The sequence below is a fragment of the Crocuta crocuta genome, unplaced genomic scaffold, assembly GCF_008692635.1.
Source record: "Crocuta crocuta isolate KB4526 unplaced genomic scaffold, BGI_CrCroc_1.0 scaffold29, whole genome shotgun sequence".
Classification (NCBI taxonomy): Eukaryota; Metazoa; Chordata; class Mammalia; order Carnivora; family Hyaenidae; genus Crocuta; species Crocuta crocuta.
Window position 1 is genome coordinate 5,256,277 of NW_027533280.1, and position 23,042 is coordinate 5,279,318.

The 23,042-nt window shown below is 46.5% G+C and overlaps 1 protein-coding gene and 1 non-coding gene across 2 annotated transcripts in view; both read left to right on the forward strand.

Annotated features, from left to right (window-relative positions):
• CUX2 (cut like homeobox 2) overlaps positions 1-23,042 on the forward strand; it is a 221,955-nt gene that overhangs the window by 48,446 nt on the left and 150,467 nt on the right. The gene's annotated exons all lie outside the window — the stretch shown is intronic.
• LOC144218228 (small nucleolar RNA U13) lies at positions 21,061-21,164 on the forward strand. Its single transcript, XR_013331088.1, has one exon. It is a non-coding gene; the product is annotated as a small nucleolar RNA U13 (small nucleolar RNA).

Below are 23,042 nucleotides of genomic sequence, written 5' to 3' on the forward strand. Positions count from 1 at the left end.
TGGTGCTGCCCCTCCTCCACCTCCCTTCGCCCCTCCGCCAGCTAGTGCTGCCAGCTGTTGTGAGTCAGCTGATGGTAGCTCCCCGCTCTCCCCCTGGCCAGGGAATTCTCAGCCTCCAGGAGCGCTTGCCCAGACATGTGCCATCCCACCCCACCCTGGGGGCTCACTGTCTGATTCAGGGGACCAGCAGCCCTGCCCCTTCCTTCCAGACAGGACTATCCTATGGTACCATTCACCCTTCAGAGCTCCGCCTCTGAACCCACTTCTCTGCCCAGCTTCTGCCCCCTCACTCCCCGCAGCTTCCTTCTGAGTGTCTTCCTTCCATGAATCACCTGTACAAGAGTCCCCACCTCAGGTTCTGCTTTTAGAGCAACCTAACCAGGACAGAACTCAGTCTGGACTCCAGTCCTGTGTCTTCAGGCCTATGTGATCTCTAGCAGGCTGTCAGCCTCCCTGAGCCACATGGGGCACATGAGGATAAGATAGACCCCACTTCTGGGGCGCCTGGGTAGCTCAGTCAGTTAAGTGTCCGACTCACGATTTCAGCTCAGGTCATGATCTCATGGTCGTGAGATTGAGCCCCATGTTGGGCTCCACACTGTCAGTATTCCTGCTTGGGATTCTCTCTCTCCCCTTCTCCCTGTCTGCCCCTCCCCTGCACACTCTGTCTTGCATGTACACACTGTCGCTCTCTCAAAATAAATAAGCATTAAAAAACAAAAAGATAGGCCCCACTTCTTTGGGTTGTTTTCTGGGATCACAGAAAATTATGGATGCGGCATTCCTTCTTGTCAAACTGGAGGCTGTCTTCAGAGACAAGAAGGATCCTATTGGTCTGAGGGGTCCAAATGTGCTCGGTAGGAGGAGAGTGGAGAGGGTTTGGGGAGGAGAAAAGAGAGAGGTATGTGCTGGGGACATTTCCTGCCTCCCTGGGTTGGGATAGGCTACAGAGAGTGGATGTTGCAGGCCCAGTAAGAGAATTAGCAAATGGCATTTGTGGCAAAGAGAACTATGTGGGCATAGCCTGAGGGTGAGATACCCAGAGAAGGTCCGTGGGGCTGGAGCATCAAGGCAGGTTAAGGGGTTCAGTGGGAGAAGGAGGTGGGCAGGGCCATGAGGTTGTGATGAGGGGCCCAGACTTCGTCTTGAGTGCAGTAGGGGCCATGGCTGGGTTTTGAGCAGGAAGTAGTGTACTGTGTTTTTTTGTTGTTGCTGTTGTTTTGTTTTGTTCTTATTTCTAGGAGAGAGAGAGAGAGACAGCATGAGCAGGGGAGGGTCAGAGAGAGAGGGAGACACAGACTCTGAAACAGGCTCCAGGCTCTGAGCTGGCAGTCAGCACAGAGCCCGATGCGGGGCTCGAACCCACAAACCGCGAGATCATGACCTAAGCGAAAGTCGGACGCTTAACCGACTAAGCCACCCAGGCGCCCCTTGTAGTGTACTGTGTTTTAGATTTTAGAAAGGTACTTAGATTTTAGACATCTTGGTAGAGGCATCCCTCCTTCTACTCCTTGAGGGATATACTCTTTTGTGGTTAAGTGAGCAGACTTTGGATACAGACACTTGTGCCTGCCACTCCTTGTTCAAGAACCCGGATAAAGTATTTGCCTTTTCCAAGCCTTAGTTTCCCCAACTGTAAAATGGGCATGATGCTGTCTCCTTGGGGCAAATAAGACTATTATACAGATGACTAACATTTGCTGGACTGCTGCATGGAGAAGAGTTTAAAGGGGCCCAGCATGGAGGTGGGACCAAGGAGAAGCTGGGCCTATGGTCCAGGTGAGAGACTGTGCAGGGCCCAGTGAGCACAGCTGTGAGGGTGGGGGGTGCAGAGGGGCAGATTCAAGAAATGTCCAGGTAGCAGAATGTTGGGGATTTAGTGATAGATATGTAGATGAGAGAGAGATGGTCAAGGACAGCTCCTAGGATTGGAGGGCTAGGTAGGGGATGGAGTCCTTCCTGAGATGCAGGAATGTCCTCACACTCCTTGGAATCCTCCAAATAAAGAGGTTAGTGCTCATGTTGGGGAGAAGTATAACCTTCAGTTGCTGTGTGATTATGGGCAAGTTGCCCTTCACCTGTGGTCCTTAGTTGGGTCATCTAAACAATTGTAACATCCTTCCTGGCACTGAGAGTCAAAGCATCTGTGTGGTGGGCGAGATAAAGAAATGTTGTCATCACCATGGATATTCCTCTAAGGAAGTGGGTCTGTCTGTAGCAAGGAACACCAATGTCAGACTCCAGAAGGAACAGTCTATATAGTGGGTCTCCGGGCAGTTGTGAAATTGCCCTCCCTGGGACACCCAATGATCCGGGACACCTGGTTCAGCAACAGGCTTATGTTCAGAACTACGGGCTGTCGAGGTCATTGTTACTGAAATTGTTGCTTTTCAAGCTCTGCATTGAGGCGAAGCCTTCTGGACCCTCCGAGGGTGCTCTTCTGTGGCGGTGGGAGGTCCTGGCTTTATTGGATCTCTTTCCCCACCCCATCTCAAAACCAGCCGGATAGCTTCTCCTTCCTTGGGAGGCTTTTGTATTGTGGCAAAGAAAACCTGATATAAGAAAATCTGTTATACAAAGTGGATAAACAAAGAGATGACTGGAAGCATTGCACAGGCCCACCCATTCCTTCCACAGGGCTCAGCTTCCCAAAGTCATTTCAAATAGGATAAGCTTTCAAAAGAATGGTTTCCTCTAAGAAACTGCCTATTGTGTTAAAGGCACGGGCCCACCTTCATTCTGCTGAAGGGTTGTTCCTAGTTATAAGTCCTAGGTGTCAAAATCAGACAGACTTGGGTTCAAATCTTGACTCTGCTTTGAATTAGCTGTGTGATCTTAGGTAAGTCACTTGACCCCTCTGAGCCTCTATTTTCTTAAGTGTAAGAGATATGAACAGAGGTGTTGGGAGAAGCAGTGAGGTGGTCATGGAACCAAGACTAGAGTAAATGTCAGTATTTGGGATTTCCAGTAGCTTCTCTGTTCTTTTCATCCTGATTCTGGTTCAGGTCCCCTTCCCTCACCTTGCTCCTTATAGAAAATTTTCCAGTGTTGAGAAGTTCTTTGTCAACCGTGCTTACAAAAGCAGCAGAAGAGTTGAGGGGAGCTGGAAATCTACTCAACAACTTTCCGAGCACCCATGTAGAGCTTTAGAGGGGCCCAGTTTCCTGAGCAGCACACCCAGGACTGTGCTGACAGGGGACAGCTGGCATGGAGGCAAGTCTCACCTTTCCATCAATTTGGTAGATTGATCTGGCAGCAAAGAGACTTTTTGGAGTTTTACTGAGGTTTTTCTTAAAAAAAAAAAAAGGTTTATAATACAACCTGTCAAATCGAGAACTCCCTCTTGATGCAGAGAAATGTATACAGAAGGTGATTTTAGTTTCCTGGCCATGGTGAAGTCAGGTGTTCAGAAGTAGTCAGCTACCAGCTTTGTAGCTGGGTGTGCCCTCCTTTTTCATATGAATGGGTTTCATCCAGTTGACACTCTCAATTTACCCACAAAACCAGAAAAATAAAATAAAAAATAAAAAGCAAAAAATGCCACAGCTAAATATAGACACTGCACTGGCAGGCTGAGTTGGTCTTAAGTTAGGGGAACAAGGAAGGCAGGATTAGGGTGGACATTTTTTGCATGATTGGAATTGCGAGGATCTGCAGCCTTTGTCATACCTTGCCTGGGGCTCCAGGGCTGCAGAGGACTCTGATGTGACCTCAAAAGCTGTGTGACCTTGGGTGGGTTATACCACCTCTCTGAGCTTTAGTGCTCTCCTCTATAAAGTAGTATCATATCTTTTTATGATGTTTCAGGTTTGACTTTCCCGTGGCTCAGTTTTCCCACCTGGGCACAGTGCTGCCAAGTGAGTGGGATCCTGTGACACCTGTGGGACATATTTCTCCATTTTCATCTTTCTTATCATCTCCAGAGATGAAAAGAGGTGTTACATGAAGGGAGATCTTCTTTGTTGGTTACCAAGCCTTGATTTCTTAGGTCCTTAGAATTAAAATTACAATTTAAACCTGTATCTTAGGTACAAAGTAGGGGCTCAGGTGCTTAGTTCAACGATCTCCCTCCCCCAGTCACACACAGACACATACGTCTTGGTAGAGGTGTCCTTTCTTCTCTCTTCAAAGGAGACAATCCTTTTTTTTTTTTTTTTTTAAAGTAGGCTCAACACCCATTGTGGGGCTTGAACTCACGACCCCAAGATCAAGAGTCTCACACTCTACTGACTGAGCCAGCCAGGCACTCTGTAAAGGAGACAGTCTTTTGTAATTATTAAGTGAGCAGGCTCTGAACACAGATACCTGTGCCTGCCACTTGTTTGATAACGCAGGTGAACTGTTTTCCTTCTCCAAGCCTCAATTTCCCCATCTGTAAAAGAGGCATGATACCATCTCCTTGGGCTAAATGAGACGATAATAAAAATATTTACTGAGGACTTGCTCTCTGTTTGGCCCGGTGCTGTAAGCATCATCTAAGTATCTAAGCATCTAAGAACGGTCCTGTGAAATGAGTACCTATATTATCCCCATGTTTCAGGTGGGGAAAACTGAGGCTCATAGAGATAATTTTCTCAGGTCACATAGCAAGTACGTAGCAGTTTAAGTCCCAGCTCTGGGCAATTTCAAAGTCTGGGCCCTTGAGCTCCCACATTATGTGACCTCCTAATAAATGTCAAGGTCTCAGCTCCATGCATGGTGTGTAGTAAGCACCCAGTAAATGTTGGCTGCAGTGGCCATGACAATGGTGGTGATGCTTGGGCAACCTTTGCTAGGGGGCAGGGGGACAGAATGTAGGATGGATTTCCTGGCGAGTTCTATCATGGATTCATAAATTTCCATCAGATTTCCAAATGGGAAGTCTCACGCTGAGATGAGCCACATGCAAAATACAGCTTTCTCATCTAGAATAAAAGGGATATATTTATATATACACACTCACACTTTGGTATCTCAGAAGCCAGGCAGAATATTGTAAAGCAATGTACAATGGCATAAAATATCGTCCCAATTTAATCCATCTATCTAGTGTTCCATCTAATTACTATATTAGAAAAGTCTTCAGACCATGTATTGAACATTATAAATGGGAATAAAATGATTCTGGTAATGGCTTAATAAAACAGGTGAGGTAGCTCCGTCTGTCTGCCTGTATCCTTGGACCATGGCCAGATTGATTTGTCAGGGAAGGGGAAAAAAAAAAAAAGAAAGAAAGAAAAGAAATGGGCTTGTGTTGTTGCACTTTGGAGATTGTCTCCATTAGGGGCCTTTGATTTTATTCTTGTTTTTCCTTATGAGAAGTGGTTATCGGTTCCTTTTGTTAACAGCAAAATATGTAGAACTGATGGAAAAACTGACAGCAGCCGTTTCATATTTTATAAAACCGCTCCCGGCTTGTAATTTGCCGGTTGGGATGAATCGAGGAACTCTGAAACTCCTGGTGAATTTGCAGATGATGTCTGCAGTCTTGTCTGAGGGCGTGTGTAACCACCAGGATTTAGCTGCTCTGAGAAGCTGCAGCTGGGGGAGGTAGAGGAAGCCCAGGGTCAAGAAATTATACATCAACCATTTGGAACTAGAGTGCACCAGCCAGAGGAGATCTGAGCCATCAGATGGTCTTTCTTTGTGTGCCTAGATAGGTGTTTGCTTTTTCAGAATCTCTGAAGCTTTCAATATAAATCATAAAATGACTTTCCCTGCTTCCCTCACTCCAAGTGCTCCATGTCTTTATACCTTGAGTCCTTGTTCCCTTCCCTTAAAAGCTGCCATTGCTATTGAGACTTGACGCATCCCTGGCTGAATTTGCTCTTGGCTCTGGAGTTGGTAACCAGCAACCAGTGACAGGTGAGCCACACTAGCCACAGTTGTGTATCCCTCTCCCCTTCTCAGACGCTGCACCGTGATGAAGGAGAAAAAACACCCCTTACCCCAAGTGCTGTGCTTTATTCCAGCCCCAAACTCTAATTTCTTGCTCCAAGTAGACCAATATGCGGGTGTTGGAGGTTAAATTCCAGTGCACCTAGGAGGTGCCCATCCTTTACAGAGGTCTAGCATTCACACCAAGCGTCATCTGCGTTGTCATGGCTACGCGGGCCCAGGACCCCAGAGACGGGAGCGCAGAATTAATGGCAGTCCCGAGTAAAGGATTCCTGTCTTGGCGAGGTTGATGGATTACATTGATGTACCATTTGTCATACTGTAATTGTTCTGGCAAATGTAATACCCACTAGTATAAACATTGTACTGCTTTGCTAATAAAACCCAAAATAGGAAGAGAAAGGATGATACAGTGTTATGCTCACTTAAAGAGACAATGCCTCCTTTCCAAGTTGGAGCCCACTTCTTCTTCCAGAAGGCTCGGTGCTTGATGCCTTCTCCATCGATGTGCACACATGTGCTAAGCAGCTGTCCAGCACCCGCCTTCCCAGCACGTGTGGTGTGGCATGTGTGTACAGATATCTTCTTTCTCTAAGTCTCCCTCTCTGTCTGCTTCTCCCATGATTCTTCTTCTTGGGGTTTTCATCCAGTCAAACTGGGAACTGACTGACTCGCTATAGAGAGGACATGACATCGGGGTGCCTGGATGGCTCAGTCGGTTAAGTAAGCGTCTGACTTCAGCTCAGGTCATGATCTCATGGCTCGTGGGTTTGAGCCCCATGTTGGGTTCTGTGCTGACAGCTCAGAGCCTGGAGCCTGCTTCAGATTCTGTGTCTCCTTCTCTCTCTGACCCTCCCCTGCTCATGCTGTCTCTACCTCTCTCTCAGATATAAATAAAACATTTTAAAAAATTAGATTGTGAGGCTCTTGAAGGACTATTCCTATAAGTAATGCCCTCAGCTGCAAGTAACTGGAAACTCCACCAGTGGTGCCTTAAACTTATGGGTGCATTTTTTTTAAGAAACTTTATTTTGGGGCGCCTGGGTGGCTCAATCAGTTAAGCGGCTGACTTCACTTCAGGTCGTGATCCTGCAGTTCATGAGTTCAAGCCCTGCTTCGGGCTCTTTGTCTCTCCGCTGCTCATGTACACGTACTGTGTTTCAAAAATAAACAGTAAAAACATTTTTTAATAAAAAAAATAAAGAAAATTTATGTTTAGAGCAGTTTGTGGTTCACAGAAAAATTGAGCAGAAAGAACAGAGGCTTCCGTATGCCCTCTGCTCCCCCGTGTGTGTAGTCTCCCACATCAGCACTCCTCACCAGACTGGTGCATTCGTCACACCTGATGAGCCTATGTTGGCACACCATCACCTCAGACCCACAGTCCCCTTCAGGGTTCACTCTTCATGCTGTATATTCTTTCTGTACATTTGGACAAACGTGTAATGACATGTATCTACCACTAGAACATCAAATAGAGTATTTTCACTGCCCTAAAAATCTTGTGTGCTCTGCCTATTCATCCTTCCCTCCTGCTGACCCCTGACAACCCCTAATCTTTTGACTGTCTCCATGGTTTTGCCTTTTCCAGAATGTCCTATAGTTGGAATCATACAGTATATAGCCTTTTCAGATTGGCTGCTTTCACTTGATAATATGCCATTAAGTTTCCTCCATGTCTTACATCATGTGGTAGCTCTTTTTTTTTTTTTTTTTTTTTTTTTTTTTTTTTTTTTTCAATAAAAAATGCCCCTGATGGGGTTAAGGGAGAAAAGACATGCATGGGGCAGCTGTGGGGGTCTAAGAGTGGGTTGTGCTTTTTTAGAGGCTGTGGGAAAGTAGAGCTGTTTCATGACAACAAGATTTTCAGTAACTTTCTCTTGTGTTTGGTTTTCGACTTCAGNTTTTTTTTTTTTTTTTTTTTTTTTTAGCACTGAATAATAATACTCCATTGTCTGGGTACACCACAGTTTATCTGCTTACCAACTAAAGGGCACCTTGAGGGTTTGTTTTTCTCACGTGACAAAGTTCACAGGTATGCAACCCTCTGTCTTTTCATTCCGCCATGTTGGCCTCTACCACCACACCAGCAAGATGGCCTCTTCCCTCCAGGTGTCATATCTGCAGGCCAGGAAGGAAAAGAAGGGAAGACCAAAGGGACAGAGGGCAAAGGGTTTTCTTCCCGTGACGATTTTACCTTTTAAGTCAGGAAGTGGAGCCCTCCTCAGGGACATCTAATCTTCATCTTGTTGTCCAGGACTCTGATGGGCCACTTGTAGCTGCAAGGGAGGCTGGGAAACCAGACCCTGTAGCTTTCCATTCTCTGGTAGAAGGTGGTGTTATGGTTGAATTATGTCCCTTCAAAATTTGTATGTTGGAGTCCTAACCCCGGTACCTCAGAATGTGGCTATATTTGGAGATTGGTAATTACCTTGGCCTTTAAAGGTAGTTAAGCTGAAATCAGATTGTTGGGATAAGCCCTAATCCAGTATGACTGGGGTCCTTATAAGGAGAGGAGATTAGGACAAGCATACATGTAGAGGGAAGACCATGTGAAGACACAGGGGAAAGACAGCCATCTACAAGCCAAAGAGAGAAGCTGCCAAGGAAGCCAACCCTGCCAGCACCTCAATCTAAAACTTCCAGCCTCCAATTGTGAGGAAAGCTTTTTCTGATGTTTAAGGCACCCAGTCTGTGGTATTCTGTTGTGGTGGCCCTAGCAAACAAGCACAGATGGTAAAGGGGAAGGGGTTGGGAATAGCTTTTGGGGGGCCAGTCTGCAATGCTTGCCACAGGTGAATTCTATTGTCATCCCATTTTACAGCCAGGGCCAGTAACAAGTTCAGTGCTACATGGCAGTCTAGTATAATGATCAGAATTTTGACTCAGGCCCTCTGGGTTTGAATCCCAGCTCCACCTCTACCAATTCTGTGCAACTTTGATTGAATTGCTTCTGCCCCCCGAGCCTCAGTTTCGCCTTCTGTAAAATGGGGATGACAATAGCCCTGGTCTCCCAGGGCTGATATGAGAGTTATAAATGAGATGAACTATGGGAGTTATCTAAAGAGCGCCCAGTGTGTTACAACCTGGGTATAACAATGGAGCTGCATTGGAGCCAGATCTGCCTGATTCCCAGGCCTGGCATTCTGTTCCCCTGGGAAGGTGGCCAGATCAGAGCAGCACAAAAACAGCTGGGACTTATGTCCCCATGAATCCACTCATTGTGTCTGTTCCCACAGCCTGAAGGGCTTCCACTGTGCTCTCTCTGCCCAGAGAGGCCCCCTCTTCCCTGGCACACCCACATCTGGAGTGGGGGGCTAAGCAGAAGCCTGAGGCCCTCTCACTCTCCCAGCTCTTGGGTCTAGCTCTTAGAGGCTGGGGGCCCCAATTGCTAGATCACCTGGAGCCAGATTTGGTAACAGACCCTGGCATGAGAGGAGACAGCATGAAAATAGACGATGTGCCCACTTGGAACTGAGCACCTACCAGGCTGTCTTGAAGGGGGGGTCACCTGGCAGAGGAGGGGGAAGGCATAGCTGTTGGCCTGGAGAAGACCCCTGAGATACTGCAGCCAAAGCTGGAAAAGGCCCAGGTAGGGGCATCTGGGTGGCTCAGTTGGTTAACTGTCCAACTCTTGATTTCGGCTCAGGTCATGACCTCACAGTTCATGGGTTCAAGCCCCAGATCAGGGATTCTCTGTCTTGCCCTCTCGTTCTGCTCCTTCCGTGCTTGTTCTCTTTCTCTTCTCCTGCCCCCGGCTCTCCCTCAAAACAAACAAACAAACAAACTTTTAAAAAGAAAGAAAAGGCACAGGTAGACATGTCCAGAAAGGTGATGTATCTAGTAGGACTTGGTAAGTGAGACTTTTGGGGGGTACAGATCCTCAGACACATTCTCCACCCAGGACCTGGTCCTTGGCCTGTCCCTTAAAGTACTGCTTCCTATTCAGTGGTGCAGCTTCTATGGAAAACAGTCTGGCAGCCACTCAAAACATTAAAAATAGAATTCCTATATAATCTAGCAATTCCCTTCCATTGTACCTGAAAGAATTGACAGCAGGGACTTGAACAGATATTTCTACACTCATTTTCACAGCATCATTATTTACAATAGCCAAAANGATTCTCTGTCTTGCCCTCTCGTTCTGCTCCTTCTGTGCTTGTTCTCTTTCTCTCCTCCTGCCCCTGGCTCTCCCTCAAAACAAACAAACAAACAAACTTTTAAAAAGAAAGAAAAGGCACAGGTAGACATGTCCAGAAAGGTGATGTATCTAGTAGGACTTGGTAAGTGAGACTTTTGGGGGGTACAGATCCTCAGACACATTCTCCACCCAGGACCTGGTCCTTGGCCTGTCCCTTAAAGTACTGCTTCCTATTCAGTGGTGCAGCTTCTATGGAAAACAGTCTGGCAGCCACTCAAAACATTAAAAATAGAATTCCTATATAATCTAGCAATTCCCTTCCATTGTACCTGAAAGAATTGACAGCAGGGACTTGAACAGATATTTCTACACTCATTTTCACAGCATCATTATTTACAATAGCCAAAAGGTAGAAGCATCCTAAGTGTCCACCAACAGATGAAGGGATAAACAGTTGTGGTCTGTCCATATGTGGAATATTATACAACCTTCAAAAGAAAGGTAGTCGTGGGGTGCCTGGGTGGCTTAGTCGGTTAAGCGTCCGACTTTCGCTTAGGTCATGATCTCGCGGTTCGTGGGTTCGAGCCCCGTGTCGGGCTTTGTGCTGACTGCCAGCTCAGAGCCTGGAGCCTGTTTCAGTCTGTGACTCCCTCTCTCTCTGACCCTCCCCTGCTCACGCTGTCTCTCTCACTCTCCTAGAAATAAATAAAAAACATTAAAAAAAATATATCTCTTTAAAAAAAAAAAAGGAAGGTAGTCCTGACAGATGTTTTAATATGGATGCATCTTGAAGACATTAATCCAAGTATAATAAGCAGTCATAAAAAAGGATAGATACTATGTGATTCTACTGTACTATACTGTACGATTGTCGCCCAAAGGAGCCAAATTCATAGAGACAGAAAGTAGAATGGTGGTGGCCAGGGACTGAGGAGTCAGTATTTTATGGGTACTGAGTTTCAGTTTTGCAAGATGAAGAAGCCTGGAGGTGGATGGTGGTGATGGCCTTACTAATGCCATTCAACTGTACACTTAAAAATGGTTGAGAATGGTAAATTTTATGTTATATGTATTTTACTACAATAAAAATACTACTGCTTTCATTAGTGTTGCTACTACTGATAATACCAGTGATAACAAATGATGCTGCACTGCATACTTAACACAGAATATCTCATGTAATCCTCCCAATAGCCAAATAGATACTGTTATTAAGTAGGTAAGGACTGAACTGAGGTTCAGAGAGGTTTATACAGTTGTCTAGCCTCACACAGCTAGCAAATGGCTGAGCTGAGCCTTGAACACACAGGTCTGTCTGTCCAAAGCCCAGTCTCTCAACCATACTTAGACTGCCTCAGACTTTGATTAAAGCACGGTTGAACTTGACACTATTGACATTTTGGGTTGGTTGTATAGCAGCATCCCTGGTCTCCCTCCACTAGATGCCAATAATACACACTTCCCACCCCTCCAAGGGAGATGGCCAGAAATGTCTCCAGACATTACCAAATGTCCCCCAGGGGGCAAAATCATCCCAGTTAAACTCACTGGCGTTATGGGGGCCTCCTGGCCACACAGAGGATATTGGACAGTTGCTGTCACTTTCACCAGGGTAGACTCACCAGCCTGCGAGTAGCAGAAGTTCCAGCTGCTGCTCACAAGCTTGCGAGAGCCCACATTTTTTTTATTTTTTATTTTTTTATTTCTAGGAGAGAGAGAGCGAGAGCGTGAGCAGGGGAGGGTCAGAGAGAGAGGGAGACACAGACTCCGAAATAGGCTCCAGGCTCTGAGCTGGCAGTCAGCACAGAGCCCGACGCGGGGCCCAAACCCACGAACCGCGAGATCATGACCCAAGCGAAAGTCGGACACTTAACCGACTAAGCCACCCAGGTGCCCCACGAGAGCCCACATTTTAAAGCTACATCAGTGGCTGGAATTAGCCTGGGCACAAAAGATCAATGGGGCTGGGGATGGGGCATAAATGCTTTCTTTGCTCTTAAAAAGATTTTTTCACAGGAGAACCCCCACTGCCTGTACCCCCTCATCCTTAAACTACCCAGACAGCTAGAACATCCCTTTTGGCATAATGCTGAGCCTATTTGTACTTGTAGCTTGAGCATTGTTCATTTGTAAGACGGTTCATACTAGCAGGAATGTCCACGTAGGCCTGTGTATGTCCATACATGGTCCATACATACGCATAGTGGAATTGTAGCCTTTCAGTGAAAGGCATCAGGACATTTTGTTGGATAAATAAAAAAGTGATAGAATAGGATCGCATTTTTGAGAAAAATTCTGCCTATGAATGTACATGTCAGATGATGCGTAGAGAAAAGCCCAGAGTGACCAATGGTTTTGTTCCTATCTGTAGCCCCAGTGCCATAGCACACAGTAGGTGCTTAATCATTACTGATAGCTGAATCAGAGTGGAAGGGCTGGGCTGTCAAACGTTCTTCTTTGTGTGCTTTTTCATCATTTGAATTTTTTATAAGGAGCATATATTAACTTCATGGCTAAAGGGAAAAAAAAAACTTCCCCCAAAGAAAGGAAATTTAAAAAATAAAAATCATGGCTTGATTTTGCTTAGCTCTTCTCTTCCTTCTATGGAGCTCGGAACCCGCATGCCCATCTTGCCTGAGCCATGGAACGAGCTTGTGCTTTATGGTCCTTGTTTACTCATGCATGATAACATCGGACTCCTGAAGAAAGCTGCTTCTTTATTTATTTCTCTCACTTTGGTTTTTCCCTTGGGCTTTTGAAGGCGGGGTAAACCAACAGGCACTGGGTGTGGACAAGAAGGCAGTTAGAGAAGGGGTTGGGCCCTGGAAAATTCAGTCTTGCTGCTGCCTCAGGTGGGAGGCTAAGGGCCGGATCAAGTGACCTTTTGGTCGGGGAGGGAGCTTCCATTCCTGTGACTTTCTTTCTCTGTGGCTTCAAGATCCTTCCAGAGCTGCCCGAGCACTCGGAGGAGTTTGGGAGCATGTGGAGGTCAGAGAGGAAGAACAGGGAATAGATTTAGGGGGTGGGGAGCAAGTTTCAGAACCACAAGGAAGAGGGACATGTTATCTTTATGTGCAGTGATGGAAGAGGGTGAAGAAACACCGCCCCCCCCAGCCCCAGCCTTCTGATTTCTAAATATTCCAAAGGCCTTTGAGTTTGTACAGTTGCATCTCAGATGTTTTTTAAAGTTTACAACTGACCCGATTTGTAGAAAAAGATAAACACCCTTCCTATGTTTGGAGTCATATGTAATTTTTATCTCTTGACCTTTAAATGTAAGCAGCAGTAAAATGAAGAACTATTGCAGTCATTTAACACTCTGGCTGTACTAACTGGTTCCTGCCTGAGAACCGTGGTTTTAAATTGGCTAATGCAGAATACTTGCAGAGCTAATAATAATTCAGATTACTCCTGTCAGCTATTCCGGTTTCATGGGTAATTTAGTAGTTGAATAAATTTTTAAAAAAATTCATTCGTTACCATGCACTGTTATGAATCAGTAGATGGTTTACCATTGGCAGCAGTAACTGTAAGAAGATTTAAATTGCTACTGAAAAGGATTTGAGTGAAGGTAATGTTTTATAATGTTCTAAGCCATATGCACTACTTTCAGGCCTCATCAGTTTTACATTGATTCCTAGTGAAGTGTTTAATTGCATCATGAATGCAATATAATTCAGTTCTTTCTGCTAATATGGTATATATCTCAAAGTGATATACAGCACTGACAGGGAGAATTCGCAGTTTCGTCCCGATTTGGGAGGGCAGTGAGAATTGGGCGCCTACTGGATGCATGGAGAGCAGGCGGCAGAGGGGGAGGCTACAGCCTGGTGCCATCTTGCTAAGACTGGGTGGGGGGTGTCGTGAGCATGTGTGGGGAGGGGGAGGCTGTGCTGTTCACCAGCCCTAAAGGCTGACGGCCAGCCAGACAGGCGTCTGGTGCTGTAGGCCTTCTTTAGCAGGGCAGGGATATCTCTTAGTGGGCTCAGAAGTCACAGAAGGCTGGCCAGACCCACTCCACCATCAAATGCTCGCGGATTTCGCCTGGTCATCTCATTGGCCGTTTCTAAGTAGTTATCAAGAAGTGGGCTTTCTGGGGTGCCTGGGTGGCTCAGTTGGTTAAGCGTCCAACTCTTGATTTCAGCTCAGGTCGTGATCTTACAGTTCAGGAGTTCAAGCCCCATATCGGGCTTTGGGCTGACAGTGCGGAGCCTGCTTGGGATTCCCTCTCTCCCTCGCTCTCTGCCCCTCCCACACGTGCACACTTGCTCATGTTCGCCAGCTTTCTCTCTTCTCTCTCAAAATAAATAAATAAATAAACATTTAAAAAATAATTAACACAAATTAGCCTCATACTATTGACGGCTGCTTTCAGCTGGGATGCACTTGATATCTTGGTTCTGAATTCTTTTTAAAGTATGTTTCAATGCACTCATCTGCTCTGGCTGCCATAACAAAGTACCACAGACCAGGTGGCTTCAACAACAGAAATTCATTTTCTCACTGTTCTGAAGTTTGAGATCAAGGTGTCAACAGCGTTGGTTGCATCTGAGGGCTCTCTCATTGGCTTGCAAGTGGCCATCTTTGTGGTCACCAGGCAGTTCTCCTATGCATGTCTGTGTCCAGATTTCCCCTTTCTCGAAGGACACCAGTCATATTGGACTAGGGACCTCATTTTAACTTGATCACCTCTATAAAGACCCTATCACCAAATAAGGTCGCATTCTGAGGTAATGAAGGTTAGGATTCCAACACAGGAATTTTGGAAGACACAGCTCAGCCCCATAACACACTGTGTAGAGAGAAGGCTTGTGTGCGTGTGTGTGTGCGTGTACGTGTGTGTGTGTGTGTGAGACTGTGGCAGGGTGGCTGGGGCCTCTCAGTGAAGGGAACAAGGAAACAGTGCTAACTGCGCTCTAATCAGAAGGCTCTTTCTGTCAACCCCTATGAATGATGTGAAAGTCAGACTTGCTTGTCACGTCAATCCCTTCTCCAGCAGGACCTTAAAATCAGAGTTCATGCATTTTCAGATATCTGATTGTCGTGCAGCCACAAAGCAGAAGCCCAGGACCCGGGGCTCCCCCCTCAGCCTGGCGCCTCGATGTAATCAGAGCCTCCTTTTTATCCCCACTCTCGAGGAAGGCCAGCCAGGCCACCTTTTTGATCATCGTAACCTTGACGCAGAAGAATAATTTATCCGTGCCCCCGGACGAGGAAATTGCAAAATATTATTTATGAAGGTGAGCCGACACATCGTAATTCTGGCCCTGCATTTCTGGAGGTGGCTGGCCAAGATGGGGAGATGTGGGTGATGTTTGATAATAAAATGGGACAGTGTTCCCATGAGATAGAGGTGTGGGAGGACCAGAGACCAGTCATCCCACGGGAGAGATTTCAGGGAATGAGAATTATTCTGGAAGCTGACCCAAACTGCCCTTCCATGGACTCCCAGGTCAGAAGTGGAAGGAGAAAAGTCTCCAGGATATAGAGATGCTGGTGTGAGAGGGGATAGTGCACAGCGTGTGGGCAGGGAAAGGCACGGGGATCTTCTTTTGAGGATGTGGCCTTGGTTTGGGGAACCTGGGAGGTTTGCAGGTTATGATCCCTGGCTTTGGAGCTAGCTAGCTAGCCTTGAGTTTGAGTCCTGGCTCTCTGTAGGTTTCTTTGTAGTTTGTGACATTGAGCAAGTCAGGTCACTTTTCTGAACCTCAGTTTGTTCACCTGTAAAATAAGATTAATAACAAATCAACACAAGAGTTGCCTCGAGAGTAACATGAGCTAACGCAGGGAAAATGTAACTGTCTGTTCAATGGGCCTGACTCCTCACCTAGCAGCAATTAAGTTTGCGTGTCTAAGAACGCAGCTCTGGAGCCAGATAGCCTGGGCCGGCTCTTAGACCTTAGACCAGTCGCTTCATCTCTCTGAACCTCCATTTTCCTCATCTGTCAAATGGGCATAAAAATGGTTACAATTTCCTAGGGTCCTCTTTTTTTTTTCTTATGTTTTTTAATGTTTTTTTATTTATTTCTGAGAGAGAGAGAGAGACAGTGTGAGCAGGAGAGGGTCAGAGAGAAAGGGAAACACAGAATCTGAAGCAGGCTCCAGGCTCTGAGCTTTCAGCACAGAGCCCGATGCGGGGCTCGAACCCACGAACTGTGAGATCATGACCTGAGCCGAAGTTGGATGCTTAACTGATTGAGCCACCCAGGCAGCCCTCCTAGGGTCCTCTTGAGGGTTGAATGAATGAATAGAAGGAGAGCATTTAACAGTGCCTGTCTCATAGTAAATAAATGCTCAGTAAATGTTGGCCATTAATATAAGTTCCTAGGACACAGTTCTTGGCAGTCTTTCCTCTGAGAAGCCGTTCTCAACCTTGACTCGGGTTTAGAGGCAGCCTGTCTCCCATCTGCCAATGCTGTCCTGTCGAACAACATGCTTAATTTAAAAATCCGAATGGATTTGCATTCCTTATGATTTGAAAAAGTCTTCTGAGCACTGAGAAGGGCCCCATAGGGGGCAGAATGTATGTTCCCCAGGGGAACCACCCAGCATCTGTCCACCACAGGCAAGATGGCAGACCCCAGCAGACCCCAGCAGACCCCAACATCTCTGACTGCCCAATTCACAAACTGGATGTGGCACTAAGCACCACGACTTTCAGGCATCAGCCATGGGAAGTTCAGCCCAGTAAATGTTTTGCAGCCTCTCAGCAATTTGGGGTTCTACCAAATTAGCGTTGGGTATTGAATTAGTATTCATTTTCTCTAATATGATATAAAAGCATAATCACATTAGTGACTTTTATAGCATATTAGATTATACATTTGGAACACGTCCCNTTGCAAGCCCAGGCTTTTCCAGCTGGGCTGCAGCAACCTGGATAGAAAATTCTCTGCTCTCGGCTTCCTGGTCCCTACAGAGAAAGAATTTTCATTCCACCGCCCTGATTTGTGAAGCATTGAATTTAAGACCTTAATAGTCGTTCCAAATGAATGTTTCCTTAATCCCGGGGCAGAAACGCAGGCTGTGGTTGAGATGTAATTAATAGCACTAATTACTCTTCTCTCCCTCCATCCACTTTTCCTCCTGCCAGCATGCCTGTTCCCCCAAGAAACCTGGCAGGAACACCAGAAATATTCACCTTTTGCTCCAAGATGTCCCTGGACAGGGAAACCAGGGCTTACCCCAATCATGGCTTTCTGTTTTGGAATATTTTCCTTCTGCCTCCCAGTGATTCCTCTAGTTCTGGGACCCCTGGGCCTTCCAGAAGTTTAGATTTTTTAGGACCTGTTTCCAGCCATCATGGTGACGACTCAGCCAGTTGTGAAGGGTGATGTCCTAAGGAGGTAGCCCCACATGGCCTGACTTCCCTGAGCACTTTTCTCTGGAGTGTAGCCTCACTGATGCATTGGTTCAAACATAGATGAAGTGGCTCGCAGACTCCCCAGGGTGCCTGCTGTCAGACACTGGAGCTGAGGAACCCCGTGAGCAGCCCTGTTGGGGCTTAGCCTCACCAACCATTTTTCACTACAAAGAATAAAGTATTAAAATTTTTTTTCTACATTTAATGAAAGCAAGTAAGTTGGTCAGGAGGGCTAAAATGAATAATTTATATATTGCCTCATTCCCAAATAATTGAAGGTGGATAGACTCACCCAGATAGGCTTTGAGCGTAGGTTGCATCTTGCATGTGGACTCTGAGAAATGGTGGCAGCTTCCTGGAATGTCACATTGAGAAAGAGTCTTAGACCACATTCGGGATCAGCAAAAGAGAGTCTCATTCAGTCTATGAACATTTGATGTGCCAGGCACTGCTCTAGGCACCAACGCCACTGCCTCCAACTGGGTAGCCAAAATCCTTCCCCTAAAGGATTCACATTCCAGTTGGGAGAAGCTGACGATAGATACCAATAAGGCCAGGTCATGCAGGGCTTGAGCACAGGAGAGAGTTAGCACATCCTAGTGTAATTGCAATGGAAAGCCATTGGAGGATTTTTAATAGGGAAGTGCCAGTATCTGTTTATGTTTAAAAGATAAAAGCTTTCTTTAAAAAAAAAAAAAAAGTCATTCTGGGAAAGGAGACGGGGAGAAGCTAGAAGGTCAGGTTCAAGGCTTTTGCAGGTGTCTGAGCAAGGAATGGTGGAGGAGGAGTAACAATTGATTTGATTGGAGCTCTACTGTAGAGATCCAGCTGACCAAATGGGCAATCCATTAGTAATGTTTGCCACAGACATGAGCAGTGACAGTGACCACGTGAATGGTATATTTGCCGTCTCTACCCTATAAGTCATTTTTAGGCTGGTGAAGGGAGCTGGAGAGGATGAAAGGGTCACTCAGGGATAGTAATTCATGGCTTTAATAAAATAACAGCGATATTCCAGGAGATGCATTGGAAGGGGAATATTCACTGGCTGTCCATGCAGACATTATGGGGAACTGTAGGGTATAAAGCCATATTGTCTTAACCTGAGATTGTTCAGGGATCAGTAAAGCAAATGGGACCTTCAGAAGACAGATATTAGACCAAATCCCTGTAGAGATATGCAAAGGACCAACATGATTCCATTGAGACACAATCAAGGAGTTTCAAAGAAAAGAAGCTAGTCAGACGGCCATCAGTGGAACTGGTTAATAGGAAAACAGGTTTCACTTATCTCAGGTGAAAACAGAGGATCAAGGACAATCTCCTCTTCTCTCCACCCTACAACTAGGAAGGACTCAGAATTGTTGGGGGGGCGGGGGGGAGCGGACAGGGAGATTAATAGCAAATGGCCAACTGGAANCTCCAAAGCTCCGTCTTCTCTAAGATCAGACATTTGGAGAAAGTCCATCATTGTGTGATTGTGCAGGGTGAGAAGTCATCTTGGCACTGGGCAGGGAGCTGGATTTGGAGAGGGAAGAGCCAGTTGAAAAGCCTGGAGCACCCACATGAAGATGCTGCAAGACTGCGGTGTGGGGGCCCCGTGAATCTCGTTACAAAATATTTTTAAATCCTCCAGAATAAGGGAAATTTTGTGAGATTATGATATTGAACAGGGCTCTATGTGTAATGTATAACTTTCTATTTTTAAAGATGGTATGAGGACAGACTTTGTGATTATAGGCCAGCCTCTTCAGCATCCATTCCTAGGAAGAGTCTAGCAAAAACTGTTAAACTACAGTCTCTGTTCTTGTGCCCTCGATTCTCACAGCCAGCTGTGTGGCTTCAAGAATATCCAGCCCTAGACAAACTTAACTTCCTTCTTTGACACCCAGGCTGGCCGTGAAGATAGAGGGCGCAGGAAATGGGACCCACATGAGGCCTCTACCCCAGCCCCTTCCCCACAGGCCTGGAGGAAGTCATGCAGACCCCTGGCTCTCAAACCCAGCTGGTGTTTGGACCCCTCACTTCTACCCAGAAAGGTGTTGACAGCACCCGCCTGAACTCAGCCTGGCCTCTCGAGCAGACTGTTGGGCCAGCTTGGAGAACCCCTAGAGTATCCTACTTTAAAATACTAATTTTCAAAGATACGTTACTCTATAAGCAACATACACGTAATCTTTTAAACTGAGACATTAGAGATGAGCAGAGAGTGAATGGTGAATCTCCTGAATTTGTAGCCCCCTTTGTCTGCTCCACATTTATTTGTTTTTCCAGGACACTTTAACCATAGATAAGCATACAAATGCAGCCCCCTTATTAAAATAGAAAAGAGATTAGGGGATTATTCCTTCCTTCCTCCAATACTTATAAAGTGCCTACTGTATGCCGAGTGCTGAGAATATAGCAATGAACAAAAGAAAAATGGTCTCTCATGACATAAACAGTCTAGGAGGGGGCTGGTGGACTGATGAGAAGCATGTGAACAAATAGGACAAAAGAATCACAAACTGTGGTCCTAGAAAGCAGATCAACAGCGTGCCGTGGTAGAGCAGCAGGGGAAGGGGGTATTAAATGGATCATGAAATATAAAGAGTCTGCCATGAAAAGAGGTGTGCGTCTGGATGTGAGGTGTGTTCTGGTGTCTGGGTAGTGTGGGACGTGTCTGGTTTTATCTCTGCGTGTGTGTGTGCTTCTTTACCTCTGTGAATATCTGCGTGTCTGGGTTTGTGTGTGTGTCTGCGTGTGCACACGTGTGTGGCTCTCATCAGAGAGGGTTGCTCCAGGACTGAGCTCATGTGAACAGAGCCAGTGGGGGTTGGGAGTGCAGGAGGAGAGCGGGGCTACACCTGGCTGTCCAGATTCCTTAGCTACACGGGGGTCTGGGTTTTTGACTCAGTACCCACAGAACTTACAGAAGGCCATCCAACAACATTACTGGGGATCCCTCTGAGACAGTATTATGGGGACAAGCATGTGGTCCAGAGGAGGCTGGTGGGGGTGGAGAATGGTTTAGGCTTCACTAAAAGTGGAGGTGATGAGGCTCACTGGTAGGTGATTTAATGTGGCAAAACGGAATGAATGGGAATGCCTCCCAGGCTCTTGGCCTGAGCATCTGGATGGGTGTATCACCTTTTCCTGAGATGGGGAAGGTGCTGGGAGAAGGAGTGGAGAGCAGGCAGGAGCCCAGGGTTCCTTCTTGGAGATCTGGGATGGCCTCCCAGAGGATGTCAGTTCTGCAGGGGGTGGGCTGTTGGACCTCAGAGTCCTGTGGGCTGGAAGTGAGTCCTGGGCTGGGTCCTTAGAGGACCTGGCCATGTCCAAGGACCAGGCAGACCACCTTTCTCTGGCTCTGAGGCCCTGAGCCGAGCACCAAAGGCTCCCCATCAGTTACATCAGCACAGCCCTGCGGGCACTGATGCAAAAAAACCATTAGAAGGATGTCTGCTCTGGGGACCTGGCCCCAAATCTTAGCAGCAGGGACTGTTTGGAACTGGGGTATTTGGGGGGCTGGCTCTCCCAGCATCAGGGCTGTGGGACACTGGATCACCTCCCCAGGGGCTGGAACAGTCTTCCCAGAGGCCAGCTGCTATTACCCTTAGCTCAGAAAGTAACATTGCACTGCTAAGATGATCATCTCTTGCTCACCTTGGTTGAAGGTAATCTTTAAAAGCTAAAGCTGATCCTTTTGTAGTTCATAAGCATGATGATTGGGTGTTCATGCTGTTATGTGACATGTGCCTCCCTCAAATCTTGTTAAGACCTTGGCACCTTTTTCATCTGACTTAAGAAAAAGAAGAAGAAAAAAAGCTAAAGCTGCTGAGCATTTTGCTGTGTCCATCCTAACCACCCATAGGCTGAGTTAATCCTCACAGCAACCCCTAGAGACAAGTTCTGCACTGGTTCCCATTATACAGATCAGGAAACTGAGGCTCAGTGAAGTTGTGGTTGCACAGCAGTATAGCATAGACAGGATTTGAAATTAAGGCAGTCTGACTGCAAAGTCTGTTTTCTTACTTTTTACATGCTGTGCCAAACGCTTGCTATAAGTTATCTCTTAAAGTCATAGGTACTCTTCAGTGGGAGGGGGTGTTACCAATATACCCATTGTGCAGAGGGGGAAACTGAGGCTCAGAGAGAGGAAACACCTAGGTCAAGATCACACAGCTGTCAAGTAGCAGAACCAGAATTTGAACCCAAGAATATAAGAAGCCCTGAACTTTCTTTTGGATATGCGACATGCTCCTGACCACCAGCCCCTGCCTCCCTCCAACAGCAGTAAAGGTCTCTATCCCCCCAGCCCAAAGTGTCCCAATGACCCACTGAGGGCAGGAGACGAGACTCCATCCTTGGGGCTGCCTCAGCAGCTTCCTAGGCAGGGCTTTACAAATGAATGAGGAACATCAGAGGTTCATGGGCTCCTCAGATTTCTGTGATGGGACCTGGTGAGACTCTGTCCCAAGAGAGGTGGGTTTATCACTGGAGTTCCTGCCTGTGGCCTTTGGTGGGTGGGGGCTGGCGCTCATGTTGGACTTAAGTGGCTTAAAACCCCTACTTCTGGGACATGAAGTCTCAGCCACTCATGGGGGCCACTCTCAGACCACTCTGTCCACTGGGAGACCCCGATGGTTCACTGGGACAGTTCTGTCCATCAGAGCATTGAGGGGACAGCGCTAAACAGCTCATGAGCCCTGGGAGCCCTGTGTGGGATTCGCCCTTTGCTTTAGCATTTATACTTCAGAAAACACTGTGCACGCTTGTGTGTGTGTTTCTTGAACCAGTAGTTGGAGAATCACACCCCAGTTTAGAAGAAATCTACCTACTGAAGCTTCTAGAAGACCCTTGTCTGATTAGCACTGTTAAGAGTATGGGATTGGGGGTCATGCTGCTGAATTCACAACCCAGCTCTGCTGCTTACTGGCTGCCTGACCCTGAGCTTGATTGCTCTTAACCTCTTCAGGTTTTAGTTTTCCCACCTCACTGCACTGTTTGAAGGAATAAATGGGTGCCTAGAACTGTATCTGGTATATGCTGTGTACTCAGCTTATGTTAGCTAACTGTTACTGTTGCTATTGCAGTCTGAAATAAGTTTTTCTGGAAGTGGGGAGATAGTAAACATTTATGCTTTATGTGCTGTGTGGTTTCTGTTCCAACTACTAACCTCTGCCATTGTAACAGGAAAGCAACCATGGACAATATGTATGCACGTGGATATGGTTGCATTCCAATAAAACTTCCCTGTGACTTATATATAAACATGGCAGGGAGGAAAGTCCTTTTTCCTCTGGGAAAATGTGACCCTGGGGAAGCCAGCCCTGGTGAGAAAGAAGGAGAGTAGCTCAGAGAGAAGCAGGGCTAAGAGAGAGAAATCAAACCCTGCCAATATTGTTTGAGCTGCTGGATCTAGCCATGCCTGAAGCTACTCCTGCATTGTTCAGATGGGTGAGCAACAGTTTCCCTTTTATGCTTAAACCACTTAGAGTTGGGATTCTGCTGCTTACAACCAAGAGTCCTAAATTACGTAAGTCTCTGCCCCAGTCAGGTAGAACTATTTACCTGCTCCTATCTACGGACTCACTCCCACTCTTGCCTGCCAGGATCAAGTTCATGATACTACCCAAGAGCATCCTTTAGTCACAAATATATAACTCTCTTTTATGGGGC